At 43.9% G+C, this 27,651-nt stretch overlaps 1 long non-coding RNA gene across 1 annotated transcript in view; it reads right to left on the reverse strand.

Annotated features, from left to right (window-relative positions):
• The window catches only part of LOC131829042 (uncharacterized), a 29,157-nt gene extending 8,265 nt beyond the window's left edge, over positions 1 to 20,892 (reverse strand). The window contains exons 1-4 of the long non-coding RNA XR_009352690.1: positions 20,709 to 20,892; positions 15,468 to 15,562; positions 15,006 to 15,065; positions 12,699 to 12,796 (exon numbers count right to left, since the gene is read on the reverse strand). This is a non-coding gene — a long non-coding RNA (uncharacterized LOC131829042). The remainder of the gene's footprint in view (positions 1 to 12,698; positions 12,797 to 15,005; positions 15,066 to 15,467; positions 15,563 to 20,708) is intronic.
• Between the last annotated feature and the right edge of the window lie 6,759 nt (positions 20,893 to 27,651).

Below are 27,651 nucleotides of genomic sequence, written 5' to 3' on the forward strand. Positions count from 1 at the left end.
CAAAGATACAGATGTAGTGAAAAGATGGACCATCTGTACCCCAATGTTTATAGCAGCAATGGCCACAATCGCCAAACTGCAGAAAGTGCCAAGACGCTCTTCAACAGACAAATGGATCAAGAAGATGTGGTTCATATACACTATGGAGTGTTATGCCTCCATCAGAAAGGATGAATACCCAACTTCTCTATCAACATGGATGGGACTGGAAGAGATTATGCTGAATGAAGTAAGTCAAGCAGAGAGAGTCAATTAACATATGGTTTCACTTACTTGTGGAACATAAGGAATAACACGGAGGACACTGGGAGAAGGAGAGAAGTGAGCTGGGGGAAATTAGAGGGGGATATGAAACATGAGAGACTGTGGACTCTGAGAAACAAACTGAGGGTCTTGGAGGGGAGACGGATGAGGAGTTGGGTGAACCTGGTGGTGGGTATTAAGGAGGGCACATATTGCATGCAGCACTGGGTATGGTGCATGAACAAAATCTTGGAACATTGAAAAGAAATAAAAATTTAAAAATAAAAATTAAAAAAAAATCACATGTGTTTGCCTGTGTATATGTATGTATTTGGGTGTATGTATGTGGGGAGGTAGTGAACGCAGACATGTATGTGAATAGACACGAGTAGATACAAACATAAAGCATGAGGCTCCAAAACCACCCTTCCTTGGAGTCTCTACAACATTCACCCATGACCGCTCACAACATTAAGCACCTGCACAAAGATATCTGGACACACATGCATACATTCTGTTCTACCAATTGGACGTGCTCACTTTAAAACATTAGTTTATATAAAATCCTCTCTGTCCAAAAGTAGGGACTTCTATCATCCAGAAACTGTAGGAATCTCAAAAATAAGCCTGGGGTTTTTGATGAAAAATCTGTTATTGGTGCTCGAGTAAGAGGCAGATACCAGATGCTAAGCCTGTCAAGACTGGTTTTTCTAAATAACTCAGGACCATACATACGAGAGTGAAATACAAGTGCCAGTATCAGGGCGCCTGGGTGGCTCAGTCAGTTGAGTGTCCAACTCTTGTCTTTCGCTCAGGTCATGGGCCCAGTGTTATGGGACTGAGCCCTGTGTCAGACTCCGTGTGCAACAGGAAGTCTGCTTTCAATTCTCTTTCTTTCTCTGCCATACCCCTGCTCCTGCTCTCCTGCTCTCTCTCTCAAAAAAAAAAAAAAAAAAAAAAAAAAGAAAGACAAAAGAAAAAGAAAAGTTAAATTAAATCTTAAAAAAATAAAAAAGGACCACTATCATATTCAAAATTGTTTTTATAGAATGTCAAGCAACTGTAGAGGCAAACAATAAACAAGCCAGTGAGCACATACCATGTTTACATTGTTCCAAATTCTCAGTTCATAAAGACACAACCTGACAGCTCCAGGGCCCAGGTTTGAAAATGGTCAGGAACCCCTACGGTCCTCCCGGGTGCTGGTTGCGGGGAAGTCAGAAGGAGACCCTGGAGAGCCTGTATCTGAAGGGATGGAGTAAGGTGCTCGTGCAGCACCTTGAGCCGCCTTGGGCCGCAGGCGAACATCACTTTGTGCACATCTGGGGTGCGGCCCTTCTCCACAGCACCACCTCTCTCTGCAGGGTACCATGAGGCAACAGGAGGGCATGAATCATGCACCACTCCTCAGCCAGGCCTACAGGTCACAGGACTATCCATCCACTATCACAGGAAAGGAAAGGGAGAAACACTTGGGGCAAAGCAGATTTTACCTCTTCTGTTTGTTCTGAGGGAGAAGAGATTTCTTCAGGATATGGTCCTAAAACTGACCAGCCAGGGGTAAGGGAAGCTATGAATAATTTTATAGCTTTGCTTATACTCAGCTAGTTTGCTTTCTGAAAAGATTAAATTGACTTAGCGCAACAACAAATTATCTGTGTACCAATTATGCCAGAGACCTGAAAACTGTGATTTTGTTATTGTTTAATCTTCACATGTACTTTTAAGAACACGAAAGAAAAGGTAATTTTATTTAACCAAAGTGGTCAATTCATTTAACGAAATACTGAATGGAGGCAATTTCATTTAATCAAAATACTGATCCAAGGAAAAGCTATTTAAAGTGGCTTTTGCCTTATTGTGAATTATTTACTTAATAAATATTTCTGGTAGTCTTAGCTTTTTTTTTTAAAGTATCACACACATGGACCAGCTTCTGAGCTGGCCTATCTAGGACAACAGGTATCAAAAGTCATGGGGAAGAACTGGGGAGCATCTGCCAGAAGTCTGGCAGCAGAACTAGGGCCCTTCCCCGCAAACACACCGGTTCTGGGAGGCCAGGAAAGCATGTGGTGGGAACAGCGGCCACCGCCAAGCCCACAACTGCTCAACCGTCTGAAGTTAGGAAGTAAAAGTGAAGGGCTCCAATTAGACCTCTCTGTGTGCTTATTTCAAACCTCAAGTTTCAGATCCCCTTAGCAGTTTGGTGGCATGTGGATCTCGTGTCCCCAGGGATGAAGGCACCAGCTGGTAGCCAGGGTGAGTTGTCTAGATGGCCTCCCGCACCCTGCAGCCCAGCCCTTCTCCCCTTGGGCGTGCTCTGGGCAGGAGCTGTGCCCACCCAAATGCCAGAGATTCCTACCCCAGGGCCCAGCAGACCAGGGCTGAGGCTCCGCCCGAATGTCCTAACTGGCCTCCTGGGGCTCACCCACGTGAGCACCTGATCATAGAGCACCAGATGGCACCGATGCTATCTTGCAAGCTACGAGAACTATCCCAGGACTGAAACAGCATCTGCTGGCTGAAAGTCAGCCCTGTGCATGGAGAACCCACTACCCCTTGAGATCCCAGCACCTTGGGACCAGCCTGGACATCTGAGCTTGTGGGTCTCCGTGACAGACCTACGGCTTGCTCTGGCCCCTGGGGGGCTTTGTGGCAAACTGCTAATGTGAGGCTCCTCCTAAGGTACTCCTACCCATCACTTTGCTCACCTTCTCAAGAGAGATAAGTACACCTGTCCCTATCTGCACCCCCTAGCCGCCCGGGATACACACACTTTACTAACAGTGTTGCTTTCAGTCCTAATAACTCCACCCCACAGCTATCTGCCTGGTTTACAGAGGAGCACAATGGATTCAGACAAAGTCACTGAGCTCCCAATTGAGAGCTCAGAGTCAAAGCCAAGATCACCTGATGCCAGAGCTCCCTTCCATCCCCACGTGCGATACCGCCCGCACATTGTCAAGCCAAGGAAGGAAAGAAAGGGAAGGAAAGGATCCAAGATGCTTAAAGAAAGAAACGAAGGAATTCATTACAGGACAGTAAGTCCTGTAAGGACTTTTCTCTCCAATGAGAAGCAGGAGCACTTCAGTTTCTAGGGGCTATGGAGGCAGAGCCATAAACACCCTCATCTGTTTCTGGAGGAACCACATTATTTTAATTTCTCAAAAAGGATGACATAGTTGGGGTAGCAGAACAATTCATGTCATCGACATCATTTTATCCAGGACAGAGCACGGCCTGCTTTAGTAGGCAGATGTGACTTCCCCCCACCCAACCCCACCACAGGAGCAGGCCTCCCTCCTTTACACACAGCGAGAAGGGACCAGGCACCCCCAGAGGTGCTCACTCCTGCCACTTCCTTATCGGCTAACAGTGTTACCAGTAGCTGCGCTTATAATAAGTCCTCTTACTGAGTAAAAATCTCACTCAGTATTTAAACTTTTTTTTTTCTTGAAGATTTTCTTATTTATTTGACAGAGATCACAAGTATGCAGAGAGGCAGGCAGAGAGAGAGAGAGAAGCAGGCTCCCCACCGAGTGGACAGCCTGATGCGGGGCTCAATCCTAGGACCTTGAGAGCATGGCCTGAGCGAAAGGCAGAGGCTTTAACCCACTGAGCCACTCAGGTACCCCTAAACTTTTCATTCAAGTTATTTTTGAGGTCTGATATCCTTTTATTACATACTGCTCAGAAGAGAGAAGGTTGAATGTTTTAGCTACAGGAAAACAGTGATGACTTCTTGTCTAACTAACAAGGAGGCTGGAGAGAAATAAGCAGGCACAGCTCTGATGAGGAAAAATCAACCATTATGGCTCTTGTGGTTTGCCTTTCCGATGCACAGCCATCCTACTCTTAGCTACCACTCACCCTGTTCCAGGAAGTATTCCAAAAGGCAGTAGTTATACTGGCTTTCCAGATAAAGCCTCCATGAAAAGTATTACTTCCAAATAATCTAAGAATGCTAAAAAAGAAGGAGAACCAGGAGAATTTTCATGACAAGGATGTCCATGGTCTTAAAGTGTCTCCCCACTCATTGCTTATGAATTTCAAAGGAAAGAAGAGTAAATGCACAGTGGGGACACGACAATTCTTCGCTCAGGTAGTCAAAACAAACATCAGCAAACAGAGTGCCTCTGGATGAGATGCCCAAGAAACGTGCGTCATGGCTTATGTGGCATTCTGACTGAAGTTACCGCAAACAAGCAGAAAAGTTCTCAAAAGGAAAGTCCCATTAGAGTAGAACTGTATTCCTCAAAGATGTCAAGGTCACAAAGGACAAAGGATGACTAAGGAAATGTTCCAGATTGAAGAAGGCTGTGGAGATATGGCAGCTACACCCAACACTTGACCCTGAACCTGCTACAAGGGACATCGTCCAGTCAACTGACAATACAGGCCTGGGAATGGAAGATTATTAGTATTTCTTTTTTATTTTTTTAAGATTGTATTTATTTATTTGAGAGAGCTGCGTCAGAGGGAGAAGCAGACTCCCCACTGAGCAGGGACCCAGCCATGGGACTCAAGCCCAGGACCTTGGGATCATGACCTGAGCCAAAGGCAGACGCTTAACTGACTAAGCCACACAAGTGCCCCCAATAGTATTTTCTTGGTGTAAAAATGTACTGAGGTTGAGAACTGTACCAATTACATAAGAGCATATGATTATTCTTTGGAAAAATATACTGAACTTTATATATAAATATACTGAATATATTTTACTTACAATATACTTTTATTTTATATAAATACATATGTTTAATATATACACTTATGTTTATAAATAACTGAATATAAACATTCAGTATATATATAAATATACTGAAAAATATACTGAATAAAACCCCAGTGACTGCAATATACTCAAATGGTTCCCTCTTTAAACTGGTATGTTGTTACGAACAGACACACACGTGCACACGCAGAGAGAGAGGATAGACAAACAACAGGGCAAACAGTAAAAACAGGTGATTCTGGGTAACACGTATATGGGTGGTCTGGCATTATTCTTATTCCTGTTTTCTCTAAGAGTCAAAGTGTATCCAAATAAAATTCAAAAAACTAGAATCAATACAAAAAAAGAACAACCCATACACATTTTCTCGGTGTAAGGTTTGAAAAAACCACCAGCTCATCACGGACGTGTGAGTTTGCTTCCGAAGGAGCAGGTCCTGGACTGCCATGTCCGGGGAGAGGCAGCCTGTGGCACATGTTGGAAATGGGACAGAGCAGAAGCATAACGGGGAGGAAGGAGCAGCTGACACAGATTCTACCCCAGCCCCACTCACAGAGCACATGCCTCCATGAGGCCTCCGGGGAGTGGGCTGTGAGAACAGCAGGAAGGTAAAGAACCCAAGGCAGAGGCCAGCTCAGCCTCTAAATCACAGAACCACAGGCCAGCAGGGAGAAGTAAGAGCATCAGACCTGCCAGGGCAATGAGGGGGACTCCTGGGGAATGTCACCGAAAAGACAGACCACCAGCTGCTCCATGAGCTGGACCCCGGTAATCAGAGGTTTCTCACTGCCCACCCCAACCCCTTGGCGTGTGGGTTCCACTTGCCTTTCTAATCCCCAGAGACTGCTCCCAGGACACAGCCTCGAGATAATGACCTGGTGCTGAGAACAATGACATGGCCTACGTGACTAAAACCAGTTAAGGCAGGGCACCTGGGTGGCTCAGTGGGTTAAAGCCTCTGCCTTCAGCTCAGGTCGTGATCCCAGGGTCCTGGGATCAAGCCCCGCATCAGGCTCTCTGCTTGGCAGGGAGCCTGCTTCCTCCTCTCTCTCTGCCTACTTGTGATCTCTGTCTGTCAAATAAATAAAGAAATCTTAAAAAAAAATAATAAAACCAGTTAAGACCTCTCTCCATACAGACTTAAGATTTGGTGGGGAGGAGGTGGCCCCATTCATCTTGCTGTATCCAACACGTGAGTTCCTGCTGCTTAGTATAACGGCCACCTCCCAGCCTGGAGTGGCCTGCCTCTTTCTGGTCTCCCTCCACCCTCCCAACAAAGCAGGGGCTGGTTTTGCATTTCACCTGGAAGCTCCTGACAAGGTTGCTGACCCAGAAATCCTACATGATAAAGGGCAGCTTCAACCCTACACAGAACTCTCCATTCATTTTTCTCTTCTGATTCACTGCAGAAATGTTTCCACTGACAATCTCTAAATTAATTCTTATGTTTGCACCAGACAGCTTTTTGTTTCCCTGGCCGATCTTTCAGTGCATATATATGATCGTGAGGTCCAGAAATAGGAAGTGAGGAGGAACAAAGAAAAAAAAAATGTCACATTTGCTAACGATGAAGGAAACTCAAAAGCAATGCTTGGGCTCCTGTCAACCTTTCAAGAATGGATCCTGACTAGAAATTGATTTTTCCAAATTCTCTCTCAAGCCTAGTGGCCCGAAATATGAAATAGCAATTCCAGGTCAAGTGGTAACAGATGAACTTTCCCCAGCCAGGAATCCTCTCACCTTCAAATGAAGTTTCAAAGATCTGAAGCAGAATCTCATTTCAGAATCAAATGCAGATCCTGCTCTTGAAAACAAATATACACCAAAAGCCTTCTTTTGATCAAAATGAGGTACTACTATGTTGATTTTCATCAGATGTCCTGGTTCCAGCTGCCTATTCTTTTCATGGATCTTAATTAAAAATGACATGGGTGAGTCTAGAAAAAACAGCTTGGAGTAGACACTTTTTGTTCTTAAAAAATTATAATCTATTGTTATCTTTCTGTGTGAGTAGGAGATACATGAGGTGGGGTGCCAACAAAACGTTTAATCCCATACTGCAACAAATTCTAATAAAGCAGTCAGTGTCATTGTCAAAAAGACCATTAGGAAAAAGGACAGTGTTACCCTGCCAGCCCTGGTCACTAAAAAACTGGAAAAATAATCCTAATTACAGGAGCATCAGAAAGTAGAAGAGACCTATAAATAACCCTGCCAAAAAAATAATTAAAAAAAAAGAAAGAAAGAAAGAAAGAAAGAAAGAAAGAAAAAAAAGCAGAGATAATCGGGTTTTTGGCTATGAAGACTATGAGCTGAAAAATTAAGATGCTCCTTGAATCTAAATAACTGTAATTTTATATGGTTCCAATCCCTCCAAGTAAGACTTCTGTGGTGGATAATAGAGTCTTGATTCTACAGTTCATGCCAGCTCTGCCACTTATAGGCTGTGGGCCTTTGGGCAATTTAACCTCTAGTCTATAGCTCAGTTTCCTCCTCTATAAACCAGGAAGAGAGTGCTACAATCACTCTGAGGACTAAGCGTGCCTGTGCATAGCACAGTTCGCACTGGATCGCTGTTGACAACCTGCACTACTGTCCCTACCCCTAGCACTGTTACCCCCAATACCACTACAGTGTGGAAAAACAAACAAGAACGGGTAAGACAACTTTTAAAATAGAAGATAACATGGCAATTAACATGGCATGGTACTGACATGAGACTCAAATGGGTGAGAACAGACAACCCTAGAACATTATACATCCACATATTTCTTATTATAATTAATAAAGCATAACAAACCAATGAGAAATGGGTTATTTAACAAATGCCTTTGGCAAACTTGCTAAGTATTTGGAAAGAAATCAACTCATAGTCTCATTGTATATTATAGTCAAAATAAATCCAGATGGATTAAAAACATGTTAAAAGGGGAAAAAAAAAAAGGTACTACAGTACTATAGAAGAAGAACGAAATTCTGTGTTAACGTGGAATACAGAGACTGCGTCAATGTTAAGAGGAAAGAAGGATAGAAGGAAGTTTGGAAGGAACGAAGGAAGGACGGACGGAAATCACCAAAGGGACAAATTGAGAAAATTGCAATCAATAAATACAAAAAGGTCACTTGCCTTATAAAAGATCTTTTTAAGCCAAAAGGGGAAAAAATGGGAAAAGGGATAAACAGAAATAATTAGATCAAAAAATACTCAAGCTAAAAAACATTTAACCTCATTAGCAACTTAAAAGCAGGAGTCAAAGCGAAGAAGCCGGTTTCCCTACAGAAGATGGGTATAGGGTATAGGGCTCCTGCTGGCCACAGTGCAGGGAGAGGAACACGCCCTCACCTGGCAGACTAGTCACAGAAGCACTTCAACAGCACCCAGCGATACCCCAGGTCAGCTCTTCACCTAGGAACTCACTCTCAGATCATCCCCCAGGAAAGCTCCACCACTGGGGAGAAAGGCTGTCTGTGCAAAGGGGGTTCGCTATGAGGGTCCTTGTGATGGTGATAAACACCCACCACTGAGTCAGAGCTTAAAACCCATGCCAGGAAACACTGTGCAATCACTACATTATCACAGTTGTGATGATCATCCCCTCATAGGCCATTCCCATGTCACTGGATCATATTAACAGGAAAAGCCAAACCTATAAAACCAGATTCAGTATTTGTCCCCATTTAGGAATGAGGGAATCAAAGCAGAAAGAGGGAACAAACACACTAACAGTGGTTAACCCAGTGATAAGATTATGAGTTTTTTCCTATTTTCTTCTTTGTTTTTATTCATTTTTTTTGTTTTTCTTTTAATTTTTTATTTTTTTAGCATAAGAATATACATTATTTTTTCAGCACACCCAGTGCTCCATGCAATCCATGCCCTTTATAATACCCACCACCTGGTACTCCAACCTCCCACACCCCTGCCACTTCAAAACCCTCAGACTGTTTTTGAGAGTTCATAGTCTCTCATGGTTCACCTCCCCTTCCAATTTCCCTCAACTCCCTTCTCCTCTACATCTCCCTTTGTCCTCCATTTTTATTCATATTTTTTACAAATTCGCTACCTTGAGTAGAGAGTGTCCATACTCAGAAAAACAATAAAAACATTGTCAAATAAGGAAAGTCGTCACCAGTAGAATGAAAAAAGTCCACTGCAGTCAACCCTATGAAAGGACTTTCTAAGAACCTTACTGCAACTCCTCCTCTAGCCCTGCCTTGGCCTCCAGCCCCTTCTGGGCTCCAGTCCCGTGGGCTCTGACCTAGCTCACCACAGGCCCACACCCCTGCTGGCCCTGTTTGACCCAAGGATTAACTCCCTTCCATCTTACGACTCACAATGTTTTTCATCCACGGTGAAATACCTTACACATAGGAGGCACTTAATATATATTTCTGAACTTAAAGTTAGAGAGCGTTTTCAGACATCCTGGGCATGAGACCCTAACATGCTACCTGCACCAAGGTTCTCCTCTGCCTAGATGTGGTTGCTGGAGCTTTCTGTTTACTTGTCAGTAATTACAACTGTCTCTTCATATTCCTCTGTTTTCGTTGTGTAGCTACTTCACCATTTTTTCTTTCTAAAGGCAAAACACTAATTCCTTTACTTCTCTTTATTCCAGTAAGAGATGGGAGAAAGATTTGTTCTTCAGGGAAGAGAAAAAAAAAAAAAAAAGTCTGTGACCTGGACTATGTAAGAACCTGTGGCCTGGGAACTCTTCCTAAAATATGGGTGTGTCTGGGTTTGGTATCCAAAGTATAAGAAATTGGGGGAAGTTCTGCTTTCCTCTATCTTTTAATTAAAAAAGAGAGTTAAGCTCTATTCTAGTCAATGTATGATTTCTCGCATAATTTCGCAGACAGACAGCACGCATGTAAGTGCACACTGCTCCCCCAGGATTCCGTCTGTTCTGAGCCAAGTGAGTAAAAATAAATTCTTTGTATTGATCCAGGGCCCAAAGCCAGAGTCTTCACCTGGAGTTTCATTTAAAATATTTCACCTGCCCTTTGAACAGTTAAGTAGAAAGTTAAGCATTTGATGGGAAAAAAACAGAGAGAAAAACATCATGTGCTCTGACTGCTCACACCAAAACAATGGCCACAACAGACCCAGCACGGGATGGAGGGAACATTCTAAGAGGCAAGAGGTGGGAGTAGCAGGCAACCGGGAGGAAGCAAAGGAGGAGGTGGGCTCTGGCGAGCAGCAGCCCGCAAAGAACAGAACACAAGACCCTGCCTGCCCTCTGAAGTCAGCAACTGCCCTCCCCGGGCTGTGGTTAAATTTCCGGCAGCCCCGGGCAGCTACCAAAGCCCTCAACAACACCATTCTGCTCAGCCCCGAATGTCAAAGAAGAACAGAGAGGCAAAGATAACAGTACACCCACCAAAGAAAACCCGCCAGGGCTGTGAGCCAACGGCTGGTGCGGCACCAGCTCTGTAATGTTGTGGGGAATGCGTCTGAGCTAGCAAGACTGGGGAATGGTGACAGGTGGCCAGAAGTTAGCAGGCCAGACTGCATCGGGCCCACCAGGCCATGAGAAAAACCCTGGACCTTCCTACTGGTGGAACAGATTCTCTGGAAGGTTTAGACCTGTCTTGTGAGATAGGTTGTCACCAATGGATTTCTACAAAAATTAATCCAAGTAGTACATCTATCACAGATTAAAGGCACTCAGAGTACTTAATACAGTCCAGGAGACCGTGACCACGTGCCCCACCCACCCTACAAGCCACACCTTCTTCCTCACGTTCTGCCCCAGGACCCTGGGGCCACAGTTTATCTGTTCCCCTCATCTATAATGTCCACAGAATCCACCCCCACTCCCCCCAACACACACACACACCCAGTACTGACTCTCTGAAGCGATGGTGCCCTCTCATCCTCCCATTTCAGCTACACACCACCTCCCCAGAGCTCCTTCCCAGCCATCTGATCTAAAGTCAGCTTTCCACACCTCTCACAGCACCCCAGTGGTCTCCTTCACAGCGCTTATGACATACACTTACTTGCTTAATATCTACATCTCCCCCTCGACCGAGGGTCTCGAGAGAGGAGAAAACATGTCTGTTTTGTTTACAACTACATATCTAGGATCTGATAAATATTTGATGAATGAACATAAAAAATTATATATTTATAATCTAAATGCAAAAGTTGGTTTTTTGAAAAGATTGACTAAATTGACAAACTTTTTCCTATTTTCCTCTCCCTTCTTCTGGCTTAAAAAAAGGCAGGGGGGAGAACTTAAATGATTAAGATAAGACATAAAAGAAGGGAAAACACCACTGACCTCCACAATAAGAAGGATTATAGGGGAATATATGAAGAACTGTATGCCAACAGATGAGATAAATAAAACAGACAAATTACTAAAAGAGGGGTTACCAAGGCACCTGGGTGGCTCAGTGGGTTAAGCCACTGCCTTCGGCTCAAGTCATGATCTCAGCGTCCTGGGATTGAGTCCCGCAATGGGCTCTCTATTCAGCAGGAAGCCTGCTTCCTCCTCTCTCTCTCTCTTTGCCTGCCTCTCTGCCTACTTGTGATCTCTGTCAAATAAATAAATAAAATCTTTTTTTAAAAAAAAGAGAGGTTACCACAACTGTCACAACAAAAAATAAAAAATTAGCAGACCTATACAAGCAAAGAAATTAAATTCATAACTAAAAAGCTTCTTGTGAAGAAAAGCCCAGGCCACAGGGCTTCACTGGTAAATCAAACAAAGAAAAACAAAGAAAAATAAAAAATAAATGCCAATATGTCACAAACTTCCAAAAATCAAAAGAGGATGCGGCACTTCCCAACTTATTCTGAGACCAATATTACCCTGCTACCAAAATCAGACAAATATAACACAAGCAAGCTACAGACTATGTCCCTTAGGAATACAGACGTGGAAATCTTCAACAAAATACTTGCAAACAATTTTTTATTTATTTTTACAAAATCCAGCAATACATACATAAAAGGATCTGCATATGATCCTTTTGAATCCATCAACATATAAAAATAATCATACACCGTGACCAAGAGGGATTTAGTCCAAGAACCAAGGTTGGTTTAACATCCAAAAATCAATTAACATAATATACTACATTAATATGATGAAAGATAACAATCACATAATCACCGCTATAGATGCAGGAAAAGGATTTCACGAAATCCAACACCTCCTCATTGTAAAACACTCAACAAACTAGGAACAAAAGGAACTTCCTCAACCTGGTAATGGTTATCGTAAACTCACAGTCAATGTCATACTTTTTGGTAGAAGACTGAATGCTTTCTCCCTACAATAAGGAACAAGATGACGACGTCCACTCTTACCATTTCTATTCAACACTGAATTAAAAGTTCTAACCGAGGAAATTAGGCAAGAAAATGAAATAAAAGGGATCCAAAGTCTAAAGAAAGAAAGTAAAACTATATCCATTTTTAGATGAAACAATTTTGTACACAGAAAACCCTAAAAAATTCACTGAAAAACTCTTAGAACAAATAAACAAATTTAGCAAGGTTACAGGATACAAGATCATCAAATAAAAACCACTTGTGTTTCCATACATTCGTAATGATAAATTCCAAAGTCAAATAAAGGAAACAATTCCATTTACAATAGTGTCAAAAAGTATAAAATGCTAAGGTATAATTTTTTTTTAAATTGTAAAACGTAGAGACTAGAAACTACAAAATAATATTGTTGAAAAAAATTTAAAGAAGGGGTACCTGGGTGGTGCAGTGGGTTAAGTCTCCGACTCTCAGTTTCTCTTCCTCTCCCTTTGCCCCCTCCACTTGTGCGTGCTCTCTCTCTAAAATAAATAAATCTTAAAAAGAAAAAAAAAGAATTAAAGAAGATCTAGGTAGGAGCGCCTTGGTGGCTTAGTCACTTAAGTGTCCAATTCTTGATTTCCGCTCAGGGCATGATCTCAGGGTCCTGAGACTAAGCCCACATCTTACTCTGCACTCAGCAGGGAGTCCACTTGGATTCTCTCCCTCTTCCTCTGTACTCACACGTGGACATTCTCTTTCTTAAGTAAATAAATCTTTAAAAAAAATATGATGACGACCTAGGTACATGGAGAGACATCTTGTATTCATGAATCAAAAGACTTCATACTGCAATATTCTGCAAAAAACTTAATACTGGCAATATTCCCTAATATAGTCCCTATCAAAATCCTAATTTTGGTAATAAAGACAGTGAGGTACTGACCTAAGAACAGATGGAACTGACATAAGGATAAATGGAACAGAATTCAGAATCCAAATTATCCTTGTATTTTATGTTCAAATGACTTCAAGAGCAGTCCCAAGGAAATTATATGGAAAGAGAAGAGTATTCAACAAATGGTATTGAAAGAACTGGATATTTATCTGTGAAAGTAAGAATTTGGATTCATATCTAACAGCACACACAAAAATTATTTTAGGCTAGAGACCTATATGTAACAGTGAAACCGTAAAACTCCTAGAAGAACACACAGGAGTTGATCTTTATGAAATTAGGTCAGCAAAGTCTTCTTTGATACAATACCAAAAAGCACAAACAACAAAAGAAAAACAGATAAGCTGGATTTCTCAAAAATGTTCAAACTTCAGGGACACCATGAAGAAAGTGACCACATCTACAGAACAGAAGAATATACTGGCAAATCATGTATCTAATTACAGACTGGTATCCAGATCTTATGAAGACATCTCATAACCCAGTAATAAAAACACAACTAAGCCAATTTAAAAATGGGCAAAGCAAATGAATAAACATTTCTCCAGAGAAGATATACAGACGCCCAATAAGGACATGAAGAGACACTCAACATCACTAGTCATGAGGGAAATCAAAATTAAATTCATATAATGTTTCACACCTCCTAGAATGGATGAAAATAGAAAGACCGTAACTGGTGCTGGCAAAGATGTGAAGAAACTGGAATCCTCATCCACTGCTGGTGGAAATATGCAGCTGGTCTAGAAAACAGTCTGGTGATTCCTCAAAAAGATTTATGCAGAACTCCCATTATGACCTAGCATCTCTACTCCTAGGTGTAACCCAAGAGAAATGAAAACAGACATCTTCCCAAAAACTTGCACAGAAATGTTCAGAGCAGTATTACTTACAATAACCAAAAAGTAGAAACAATACAAATGTCCATCAGCTGATCCGCTGATCAACAAATGTGGTATATCCAGTCAAAGGAATATTATTCAACCATGAAAAAGAATGATACGTACTGAAGTGTGGATAAACCTTGAAAACACTGTGCCAAGTGAAATAAGCTAGTTACAAAAGACCCCATTTTATATGATTCCCTTTTCAGGAAATGCCCAGAATGGGCAAATTGACAGGCAAAGAAGGTAGAGTAGTGGTTGCCAAGTGCGGGGAGGGACAGAAGAATGAAGTATGTATGGGGCTTCCTTCTGCAAGGATGGAGATGTTCTAAAATTAGCTTGTGACAAATGATTGCACATTCCTGTGAATATACTAGAAAAAGTTGAACTGTGTATTTCAAATGGGTGAGGTGTACGGTATGTGAATTATACCTCAATAAGCTGTTAAAAAAACAACAACAGCAGGTAATACAGTGATATATGATATATCACAGATGGTCTGTGCCTTACAATGGTTCAACTGATGATTTTTCAATTTTACGACGGTGCGAAAGCAATACAGATTCTATAGAAATCATAGGTCAGATTTTTAATTTTGACCTTTTCCTGGACTAGGGGCAGCATGCAGGATGATCTCTCACAATGCTGGCAGGAGCTGGAGTCCCAGGTCTGAAGCAGCCACGAGATCATGGAAGTAAACAACCAATACATTAATAACCATTCTGCACCCACACAACCATTACGTGTTTCCCTTTCAGTACAGCGTTCAGTACACTGCATAAGATCCTCAACACTTTATTATCAAATACACTTTGTGTGAGATGATCTTGCCCAACTGTACAGTGTTCTGAGCACGCTGAAGGTCAGCTGGGCTGAGGGGTAATGGTGTGTAGGTTAGGTGTATTACATGTGTTTTCCACTTACCAGACTTTCCACTTACGATGGCTTTATCAGGAGGTAAACCCACAGTCAGTTGAGGAATATCTGTAATATGTGAGGTGCTTACCATTATTATTTATATAATGGCATTTCCCTTCCTAAATGTTTATTTGTTGTGCTGTGAAAACAGGGTAAAGATATAAAAGAGAGGAAGGCAGAGGAAAGATTTAACTTTTGGAGTCTTCGTAGCTGAGCATCAGAGCCCTCCCAGAATAAAATTATTTCCATGAGCTGAATACGTGTAACAAGGAATTTCTGTGTAGTTCAGAGTGACATCAAATTATGGTGCATACATCCTTTATAAGGCTCAATCACTTGAAAACCTTCCAATTGTCAAATGCAAAACTGGCCACTCCTTTGGAGTGAAACCAATCTGTTCCCAGGGCGAGCAATTCCCCCAATGCACTAAGAAGAGATGGGCTCAAGAGGCAGAAATCACATACTTACATTCCTCAAGACCGGAGTGCCAAGTGCTTGAAGGAAGTCATATCCACCATGTACTGTCCACCCGGCATTCACGTTTTCCAGGTGGAGGCTCTGACCTGAATGAAAAGAGAGGGTTCTCTGCTGAAAGACCCCCGTACTGATTTCTGGTTTGTAGCTACTCCAGTGGGCCTCTGGCCCTCCATGTAGGTTAAATCACCTTTAAAAATCACCCAGGTATGCTAAGCTAACCTGATGCCATGTAACTTGATGCCTGACATCAGGGCTAGCAACTGGAGTGCATACCACCACCGCCACCACCAGGCCTGGCAGGGACCTTGGAGGCCAATCCTGAAGCTGCAGGGGGGCTGCGCCACAGAAAAGCAGCACACAGGAAACAGGACTATGAATTACAAAATGCTAAACACTTATTACTTGGCGGAATGAGTTTTAAGTGAAATATGCTATTTTTATACTTTGTTTTTCATGTGATGGTTTCAATCTCTGTTTTCTTTCTCTGAGAAATCTGTAAAGGCCCCAGATTCTTCAAGATAGAAGGGATCATTTGGCTTAATCTTGTACCCAGGGGGAATAAAACACCACAGAACGGAAATATCAGTACCCAATTCTGGACAAAACTCCCCGCAGACCAGATAACGTGACAACATCGAATCCTGTTCTTCTCCCTCCCTGACTGACTTCCTCTGTGTAAAATCCAACCACAGGCACACGGGAAGATTTTAACACCTCACTGGCTTTCTGGATCAGCATTGTTTTTCCAACTCCAAAAAAAAAAAAAAACAGCAAAAAACAAAACAAAACAAAACAATAGCCCATTGGGAACCACTCCTTGGCCAGAGGACACACAGCACTCACCAACTCCGAGAGCCTTCCTGGCAGGGAGTGAAACGGGCTGCACCTGAGTTTTAGGAGTATTAACTGCACTTCAATTCTGATTGTTCCAGGGTGTTAAAACTTTTTAATTTCAAGCATAATAAAAATATTAATGGGATCTCAAAGTCTGATTTTAAAATTCCTCTGAGACATCGTTAATTTTGTCACATATACGATACCAGGACCAACTAAGTAGCTCTGTGGTGACAGGCAAAATTTGCATCCTCTGAGACAAGCTTCTAGAACTAGGTTTACTTGCCTCCGTGGGTGGCCACACTCATTCACGAGGAGGTAAACATGGTCATACTTGGGTCAAATGCTGGGCACCTTAAGTTGGGATTTCAACCTTTGGAACACTCTGGACCTATACTTATTTATTTTGAAAGATTTTATTATATTTATTTTTTTTAAAGATTTTATTTATTTGACAGAGAGAGATCACAAGTAGGCAGAGAGGCAGGCAGAGAGAGGAAGGGAAGCAGGCTCCCCGCTGAGCAGAGAGCCAGATGCCAAGCTCAATCCCTGGACCCTAAGATCATGACCTCAGCCGAAGGCAGAGGCTTAACCCACTGAGCTACCCAGGAGGCCCTGGACCTATATTTAATTGTGGGAAGATCCCTACACTCCTTCATGGACTTAAATTACTCTGTCTCCCAAAAAAGTGTCTCTTAAATACCACAAACACCACAAGAAACAGCAGTTTTAAACTTTCTCACAAGAGCAATCCTAGCAGGTTGGCAACCCCATCTATGACCTCCGCCAGCGACCCTAAGCATTCCCCTGGCCTGCCCCCAACCTTCCCCAAATTACAGCTTCTGCACCTTCACCCCCTCATCCACCTGGCCTGTTAACTACTCTGACTGGCTCTTGCTATGTGTTCACAAGCTCCAACAGGTGCGAGCTGATAAAGTAACCCAGACTTGTGGAGCCGGGCACTGTTCTAGCACACTTCACAAGCATTTCCTTGGTTAAATCTTCACAACTCCCCCTCTCAGGCAGTCACCATTCTTGTTCCTGGATTACAGATGAGTCCCAGAGAGGCTAGGTAACTTATCCAGGCTTACACAACTAGTAAGGATCATGCACATTAACAGGAACCTTGGAGTGTCCCCATGGCTTCGTTTCCATGAGCCTTGTTCCATCCACACTGAAGGCAATGGCATCATGATGACCCAACAAAGAAAAAGGGGAAACCTCTGGCAAGTCTGCAAGAGACTATTTTGAGACACCACAAAGTTGTAAATATGTTATTTCTACATCTTCCAACACAGTCATCAGGGTTCCTCAAGGACCCTTTTAAGCTTCCTTGAGATAAACGATGATCTGTTCTTTAATAAATCTCTCTTCTCAACTTCAAACCAGCAGACAATGGTGGCTGACCTTCTGGAACATGAGCAGCAACCCAGCCACATGCTCCCTGGGGTTGGAAGAGAATAGTGTAGGTTTTTCATCCCAGCTCCATCCCCTAGTAACTGCTGCCTTTGGAAAGTCCCTGAAGAACCTGGTTAATGCCGGCCAGTGGCACTGGGTAAGTAAGCTCGTACTTTTCTGAACGGCAGCTTCAATATGTCTTCCACAGCACACAGCAATTCTATTGTTGTGAATTCCCTCCACAAACATTTGACCACAGCACAAAGATATATGAAAGGGTATTTATGTCAGTATTCACTGTAATGGCAAGATACAGAAAGCAATCTATATGCTGATCAGTAAGGGAGTGTTAAATTATGGTACTATGTGCATAAAACACACAGGAAAGCCAAGCAGCCATTAAAGAGATATTGTTTAACCTATGTGTATCAGCACAGAAAGTAGACCACAATATGTGGGCAGATGGAGAAAGAGCAGGTTAAGACACAGCAGGCATATACAGTGGTATTCCATTAAGCTTAAAAAAAAAAGTAAAGTATATGTATCTACACAAGGAAATGTCGAAAAGGAATTGGGACGGGTCACAGCACTTATTTCTGTACATAGCAATTCCATGTGATTTTCATGTTCTTCTGTCAAACTTTTTTTTTTTTGGTCTTAGAGTGGGTTTTACTCTAAATGTAAGAAAAAAAAAAAAAAAAAACGAAAGAAAGTTACTGCATTTTGAAGGTGGTAACCAGAGCAGCTGTAATAAAGAAGGCTCTGCATGTCCTGCATATTGGCTAGGACACGGGGAAGTAAGAGGAGGCACTGGCTCAAGACCCTTCCTCCTAAGCTCTAGAATCTTCTTTCAGTTAATTTTTCATCTCCATCCATTCAGCCACTACCCTCACACTGTCTACACTAAGAGGTAACCAATGCTGAAGGAAACCCCAAAATGACAGTTCCACACACCACACAGGCAAGACGAGCAGGTTGGACAGCTCTAGAACCCTTTTTGCTCTAGTTCTCTCAGAAGAGTGACCGTGAGATAAAGATTCAACTGCAGGAAGTTTAATTTGGAAAGTGACCCCATGACCCTAAGGGAAGTAACTGCGTTATCAAGCAAGTTACCCGTGTGGGTAGCTAATTCCACTGGGGGATACTGCAGTTTAAATGCAGGACTCAGTTCTCCCGAGGATGGAGGAAGTAGGGAGTTCAGCCACCAACTTCCATCTGTCATGGGTTCGAGGCTGCTCCTAGGGGACAGGAATTCCCTGGCCCTTCAGGCCTGCCCTGTGCACTGGTATAGCAGAATCTAGTGACCAGAGAAAGCCCTCCAAGATTGGTCACAAGTTGGACAGCTGGAAGTTGGGAAAGAATGCTAAGTGCTAAGGATACACTGGTGGGACACTGACAACATAGAGAAAAGAGGCCACTTTGAGAAGATACATTATCTAATGATCTGAGTGTACAGATTCGATTTAGACAGCAGGCAGAGGCTGAGAGGGAGCTGGTGATAGAAACTATTTTAAAAAGCCTGACAGTGGGGCACCTGGGTGGCTCAGTGCGTTAAAGCCTCTGCCTCAGGTCATGATCCTAGGGTCCTGGGATTGAGCCCCACATCAGGCTCTCTGCTCAGCAGGGAGCCTGTTTCCTCTCTCTCTCTCTCTCTCTGCCTGCCTCTCTGCCTACCTGTGATCTGTCTGTCAAATAAATAAATAAATAAAAATCTTAAAAAACAAACAAACAAAAAAAACAAACCTGACAGTAACTCCAAAGGGGAAAAAAGGTTGTACATAAAAGGAAAAGAAAACTACAGATTACTCTCCACATGGCTTTTCTGGGATTAGCTTTTACATGTACTGGGCTAATAAAGATTACAAAATAACTGCACTAGGAAGATGGAGAGGGTGACCAGGTTTTAACACAGGCTCAGGAGAGCTATACTGTGGAATTACTTGAGTCTTTCAACTGTGTGCACACGAGACTTTTATAAAAAAGGAAACAGGAAGAGCCAATGTTGACCTGGCCAACCTCTGTCCCCAGTCACTTGCAGGACCCAGGGCAGGTACTAACACAGTAACAGATCACTTTTGTTATGAAACACGTAGGTGTCTTGGGGCCAGCCTGCTGAGCAAATGCCATTCCCAGTTTCAAATAAAGGACCGACAGATAAGTCGAAAGACAGTCCTGTGCCAGGTCAGGGAGTCCTTTGGATGTCAGCCATTCCTCCAACCACCACCGCACTCCTCACGGCTTCCCCTCCGCTTGTAACAATAAAATTCCAAAGTCTACGATATTATTAAGTGTGGCCTTTCCTGCTTAAGGCAAAACGTAACCATTAAAATCACGTGAAAGACAATTCCAGGCCCGGAATGACCTCCTCCTCCAGGCTCCTCTGCTGGAACACGATGCCATCCACTCGCAGCCCCGCAGGGTTGAGGGCTTTGCCAAAGACTGACATCAGGAGGGCCTGGCACGGACACAGGATCTGAGACGGGCTTCTCACCCTGCAGCCTCGCCCCTGCAGGAGCCTGGGAGGGGGCAGGTCTCCTCTTGGGTTTCACTACCCTTCAGCGGAACCCCGGCGCTTCCCTCCCTGAGTGGGGTCCGGACCCCAGCACCTGCAGCGCGCACCGGCGATACCGACAGAGACGGGCCTTGTCCTGTCAGTGCCGGCGCGGCAGGCGGCCTGAAACACCGCTGGCGCCCACCGCAAGTTGGGTGCCACGGGGCGACCCTGCCGCCGCGGCCCGCTCTCCCACACCGTCACGGAGAAGGCCGCCCGCCACCCAACCGCAACTTTCTTCTTAACCAGCGCCCGCCTCGTTTCTAATCCGATCTTCCCGACTGAAAATCGCGCTTTCAGGGAAGCGGCACGCAGGCTTCCGCTCATGAGCCTGTAATTTCGGTCGGGAGCTTCAGCGGCCGCAGCCAGAGCCCTGCAGCCCGCTGCGCCTCCCCTAGAGCACGGGTCACCCCCACCCCGCGCGCCCCCCGCGCACCCCCCGGGCCTACCCCCGCGGTCCCCCGGAAGCGAACACCTGGGCGGGGTTACTTGGGGGCCCCGTCAGGAGCACTCGCCGGGCCATAGCGGTGGGCCCACAGGGGTGTCGCGACCTGGGTCGGGGTCGGGGTCGGGGCTGGGGTCGCGGCCTGGATCGGGGTCGGGGTCGCGGCCTGGGTCCCGCCCCACAGCGGAACCCAGGCCCCGCCTCCGAAGGCCGGAAGCGCCGCCTTTACGACTGCGCATGCGCCTCAGGGTCCTGCTTCGGTCCGGTCCTGTACCTCCGCTGGGCTCATCCTTCCTGACGCGCTTTAGGTTCTCGGTCTTGGCGCGCGCAAATGTAGGTCCCTAGAAGGGTCGGGAGGTGGGTGATCTGTTCTCTCCGGGTTCATTGAGCCTCGATGTCTGGCTCATATAGGGTGTCTCCAAGGAGACGTGCGCAAGAATGTCTATCACTAAGCGGTGCTGTGGCACCTGAGCGCCATCCCTTGCCGCTGACCTCCAGACCTGCCAGTTGAAATTCCCCCAGACTGCGGGGACAGCCCTTCTACAAGTTTGGTCTCAGGACCCTTCTTTCAAAGGGAAGAGGCTTTTACCCATTCGAATCTGCCTAGCGCTGTCAACCACAGCTGCCAGTAGAATTGCCCGATTAAACGGGCTTGATGCCTGGGCTCTACATCCCTAAAATTCGGAGTGTTTGATCTTGGGTGTGTCCTGAATATCTGGGTCTTTTTCGTTGTTTCGAACTCCCCAGCAATTTCTCAAGTCCAGTGGGGTTGAGAACCACTTGATCAGGCAGACTTCCCAACCTCAGTCGTGCATATGAACACCAGAAGTTGGTCTTTCTTACCTCTGCACCTTAAGGGAAAATCAACGCAAGACCCAGCTGGAGGGTCTCGCTGTAAAAGAATTAAGTGGCTTTCCCCCCACTCACTTAACCACTTGAAGTGTTTCAGCCCGAGAAATGAAGTGGCAATGGCCTTGGGCCAAATTTACCTGTAAAGTCTTTCAGCCTGACACGTGTACGATTTGACTTGTGATCAATCATTCTCCATCCTGGCCAAGAAAGCAATTTCACTGAGTGCTCAACTTAATTGGTTTGTGCCCACACAGGCCCTCCAGGGCTCCCCTTCGTCTGCTGTATACATCAGTTAGATGGTCTCAGTTTTTTAGCTATTAAAATAATCATCTAAAAAATAAGAATTGTACTGTGCAGCCTTACCATCATTTTGGCAACATTTAAAAAGCTGCATCACTCATAATGTAGGGCCTTTCAACTACATTTATCTTTAAACTATGCAAACTGGAATCAAGAACAGCTGATGTAGCCAAGTAAACCCATAGCAGTAGTTTCCAAAAAAAAGGAAACATGTACACTGTCATAAATACACCCATTTTTATAAAAAAACATTCAATCAGAAACACTTAAATGTTAAATGCTAATTATGTAAAAATTTCCATCATTGGAAAACCATTTATAATTCATAAGGATTGCTAAGAGTTGGATTATTTTTCTTTTGTTCTACCTGGCATTCTGGTAACTAATAATGGGCATCAGTTTCAGTAGCTCAAAGAACATACAGTTTCCAGATATAGAGAATTGATGTCTTAGAGAACAAAAAGAATATTCTTCTGTAATTGGATGTGGGTTCTTCCCCACTAAAAACGATTTATTTGGGTGGTGATTACGTGGTGTCTTAACTTCATGATAATCCATTGATTTGAGTCTTTTGATTGTACAGTTTCCTCTATGTGTTATACATCAATAACATGAAATAATTTATATTAGAGAATAATTAGAAACATATTTCAGAATAAATAGGTGATTATTGTGCTGAGCCTAACTTTTGCTTACAATTGAACCATGGGATAATTACTTAAGGAACAGGTGATTTCAATTCTTTCTTCCTGCGACACCTAGGAGTGGTCTCCCTTTTGGCAAGACGCAGTAGAGTGCTTTATTAAAGCAGTTTGTAGGTACATACTTAAATTTTCCATGATTTCAGAATCCTGAAAGTCCTAAAACCACAGGTGTTTTTGTTTGTTTATTTGTTTTCATAGCTCTGCTTTGCCAAGACTGTCTTAGGTTTGTGTGTTTTTTTTTTTAAGATTTTATTTATTGGACAGAGAGAAATCACAAGTAGGCAGAGAGGCAGGCAGAGAGAGAGGGAGAGAGAGAGGAGGAAGCAGGCTCCCCGTGGAGCAGAGAGCCCAACTCCGGGCTCGATCCCAGGACCCTGGGATCATGACCTGAGCTGAAGGCAGAGGCTTTAACCCACTGAGCCACCCAGGTGCCCTGAGACAGTCTTAGTTTTAAAACTGTTTTTGGAACCCCTTCTGTCCTGGGCAAACCAGGATGGCTGGTTGTTCTACAGCTGAAGAACAGAGGAGCATTTAAGAAGCAAAGCAAAGGGCAAAGCAAAGGTTGAATGCTTGTGTCCTCCCAAAATTTATATGTTGAAAACTAATGTCCAAAGTGATGGTGTTAGGGGGTGGGGCCTTTGGGAAGCGATTAGGTCATGAAGGTGGAGGCCTTGTGAATGGGATTGTGAATGAGACCCCGGAGAGATGCTTAGTCCCTTCCCCTATAGTCCCTCCCTCACTCTCTTGAGGACCCTAGAGAAGTCTACCACCCAGAAGAGCGCCCTAACCGAATCATGGCACTCTAATCTCAGACGTTCGGCTTCCAGAACTGTGAGAAGTGTCTATTATTTATAAGTCATCCAGTCTGTGTTGTGTTATAGCAAAGGTAACAGACTAAGGCACTATGAAAGCTGTTTTCTCCTTTAAGAGTTCAGTTGCTCTGAACATAGGATCCTATTCCAGAAGAACTTACCTTGTCAGTAAATAACTGAAAAGCCTATTTAACAGTCTGTAGGTAAAGCCTGCTCTGTTGGTACTCCCGGCCTCCTCACTATAAGGACCCGGGACGGCTTTACACCCTCAACACCCGCTCTCCCTGCCCAGCATGACCAGATGTTTCCCCCACATCACACACACACACCCTCACACTGGTGTCCAGGGGCCTCTCCCCGGCCTGGATACAGAACAAAGGTTCCGGCATGTAGTGTGTGATGGGTCCTGAGCACAAGAAAACTGAGAACAGAACACAGATTAGGCTACCGGGGATGTGAAAAGAAGAAAGTGGTTAAATCAAAAGTGGTAACCATGTTTTGCGCCCAGCATGTATTTCCCCATATGGAAATAGCACTGATCTACCCTCTTGGCACCAGGGCTTCTGCATGCCCAGTCCCCAGGACTGAAGAGTTGATTTCCTTCCCCACCCTTTCCCACCAGGTGGGAGGGTGGGGCAGAGGCACGTGAGTCGGGCCTGGCCAATGAGAGCATTCCATCTTTCTCGTTCAGTGATTGGTTCCAGGAAACACATGATCCTAGGTAACCCAGAGGCACATAAACCTAAATCTTTTACCTGACATGTTCCTCTTCCTTTTAGCCGGGTCATTCCCTGGACCTCAGGATTGAGGACAGCCACCAGCCAGTGTGACTGAAGCAGAAGGACAAGGGATGGTTTGGGGACCCCTCCCTCTCTCCGCAGTCAACTCTTACCGTGCAAGACAGGCTCCAATGTCCCTGCTCAGGGAAAGCTTTTCTGATTCACCTGGCCCCTCACCAGGGCTCCCTGAGCACCCCATGTCGTGAAACCACAAGGATCTGTTTATATACGCCTCTTCTCCTTCCACCTAAAAGGCAAGATCCTGTGGGATCTTTTCTTATCCATCTCTTTTTATACACAATATGCCATATAGTAGTTAGCACATTCCCCCACCCACTGAGTGCCAGGAACTGTTCTAGGTGCTGGGGGACACAGCAGTAAAGAAAACAGAGTCTGTCCTGGTGTAAGTCATGTTCTAGTGTGGAGAGACAAACAAATAGACAAGGTGGTAAGCGCTTGGAAAAAACTTTTTTAAGAATGGGGAATGCTAAGGGTGTGTATGCATTTTACAGAGGGTGATCGAGGAAGATGTCCCTGAGAAGATACTTCCTGAGCAGAGCTCTGAAAGAAGCAAGCCTTGTAGAAGGAGTCTGGGGGATGGCAGTTTAGAAAGACAGATCAAGGTGTGCAAAGGTCCTGAGGCACGAGTGCTTGGCTGAAGAAGGGACAGCAAAAGCCAGTGTGGCTGGAGAAGACTGGGAGAGACAGATGGGTCAGAGATGAAGTCCAAGTGGCAGTGGGGGCGCAGATCGTTCAGTCTTTATAGGGTTTGGTGAGGACTCTGGCTTTTACTGTAGCAGAGTGGGAGGGCCATTGGAGGGTTTTGAACAGAGGAGTAGCATTGTCTAAGTTATTTTTAGAAGATCCTCAGACATCTGTGTGGAAAATAGACTGCAGATGGGCAGGGTGGAAGCAGGGAGACTGTCAGCAGGGAGACTGTCACTGACCCATAAAATAGTTGCTTGGTAGATGGTTTATTTTATTTTATTTTATTTTATTTTATTTTGTGTAAGTGAGTGAATAAGAATGCCATTCCCACAGACAGCACCAGCCTGTCAAGGAAGGAGTAGAGCAATGGCAGAGGGGCAGGAGAGTCATACAGGCTTTCCCAGTCTTGCAGAGTTGTTGTAATTGAGGTAATATTGACCAGTCATGCTCAGGTAGTAATATCCCTGTAGTAGTCACAAGATTTTGGGTGACCAAGTTGGACAGGGCACTCACATTCTACAAGGAATCCTACAAGGATTCCCTTTCTAATACAGATGATGGGGTTGGTTAGTGTCCCTAAGTACTGGGACAGTAAAGCCCCACTAGAAAGCCCCAGTAACAGCTCTGTGTTACCCCATTAGGGTCAAACACATCCATCCACCTCTCTTTGCCAAGGTCACCTGAAATTATAGAGGTTGATTGGGGGAGGGAGTGCCAGTGCACTGGCTAGAAGAATTGCTCTGAGGAGCTCCCAGATGTAGTGTGGGGAGAAGCAGCAGTCCTACTTGTTGGACAAATAACCCCCCAAATTCCCTGTCCCTCAAACTCTATCCACAATGTATATAGTTTATATGAAATCACCTTAAGTGGACCCTAAGCCAGAAAGGAAAGGCGACCTCACTCCTACACCTCAAAACCCTGAATTTTGTTGAAAATAAGGATAAGTTTGAGTGCGGATTTCCCTCAGAGCCCCCAAATGAGAACTCACCCCAACACACACCTTCTGGGCAGAAAAACCAGCTACACTAGTGACTGGATTCTTGGTCTCCAGAGCTGTTAGCTTATAAAGGAGTGGGATCGTAAATTGTTGAATTTGTGGTGATTTGTGACCCAGCAATGGAACTGTGAGAACTCACCTGTGTCCCCATCCTAGAACTTTCCAGGCCAGCTTCAGTCCTGGCATGTTATACCTGGAGGCATAGGAGGGACATAGACTGTACCTTCCAACTGGATAATTGTTAAAGAATTTATGAATGTATTTTAAAACTACCTTAAAATTGACCACCCATGAACTAAACACTTGATCAATATTAATGCCCTGCATTTTTATATGTCCTATAAGCAGAGATTGTCACACCCTCACTTGATAGCTAAATCAAGCCTTAGAGAAAGAGTGACTTTCCTAACCAAAGTCAGAAAACTCTTAGATTCCAAGGGTGAGACCAGAATCAGATTTGGTGGCTTTGAAACCATCCTGTGTTACACAATGACTTTCATGACAGACTTTGTCTAGGGTTTTCGTTTTCCCAGAGGGGCAGTGTACCTTGATTCATTTTCCCAGAGGGGCAGTGTACCTTGATTCCTTTCCCATCACCCCTTCCTAACACCCTGTGTGGTCTGAAAGCCCGTGGGGTTGGATGTATGAAGTGTCAGTTTGTGACAGAGAAGTAATTGTGGGGGCATTTTAAGGCAAGTTCTGTTCTTACGCCTCATAAATAACACCCTACTGGCTAGTGAAGCAACGATCCTGGATACTTGATTTTGGTCACCCAATGTGAGATAGGGCAAACGTTCATACAGATGAGGACAGACAGAGCCCACTCTACCTGAAGACCCCTACCTCTAGTCCTTATTTCATGATGATACTCCAAACAGAGGCAAGAGTAGATAGAGTAATGAGTTAGTGGGAAGGCACTCAAGGCCTGGTCCTGTTTACTGTTCCACAGACCCTCATGTTTGAGGAGCTGAGAGTAATTGGCTTCTTGGCTTCCCTGCCTGGAAATAACTCAACCATGGGTTTCCTAGAGCTCCTGCTTGGTAAGGAGGAGGTGCAAAATATTCTCACATGTGCAGAGGAATCACGTGCTCTCTGTCACAGGGCCTTTGCATATGCTATTTCTTCTATTTTAAAGTATTTCTCTGTCCTTTATCATCTTCCCCTAGCTAACATTTATTCTTCATTCCCAATCCCCCAGAACATGCCAAATGCCCCTGTTATAGTTCCTTTAGCTTCCTGAACTTCCAGTTCATTTCATTGACCATAGTCATAACTGAATAATTAGTTACTTAAATTAATGTAATGACTTTCTCTTCTGCTGTAATAAAAATGAAAGAGGAGACTGAATAAGACTTATTCACCACTCTATCCCCAGCATCTAGGTGTTCAGTAAATGTTTGATAAATAAATGAGTTTCTAACTTATTTTTCAGTGCAATATTTTTGAAAATCTTCATGTCTGTTAGAGATATTTGGGAAAGAAATACAAATCAATGGTAGCAACTTACTGCTCATAATAGCATTTTGAAGAAATAAAATGTCATTGTCATCAATTGTATTTCTCACCTCTGCTTACAGAGGGTGACATGTATACAATAGGCTCTTTGACCTAAAAATACATATAATCTATTTTGGAAACCACGTCAACACACTCAACACAATTAGGTAATGACAAAAAAGGAAACCTGTACAAAAATCAGTACTATAGACACCTTATAACATTAGTGTGGTTACTAGTAAACAAACAAACAAAAACAGAAAATAACAAGTGTTGGCAAGGATGTGGAAAAACTGGA

Source organism: Mustela lutreola, chromosome 4, assembly GCF_030435805.1.
Source record: "Mustela lutreola isolate mMusLut2 chromosome 4, mMusLut2.pri, whole genome shotgun sequence".
Classification (NCBI taxonomy): domain Eukaryota; kingdom Metazoa; phylum Chordata; class Mammalia; order Carnivora; family Mustelidae; genus Mustela; species Mustela lutreola.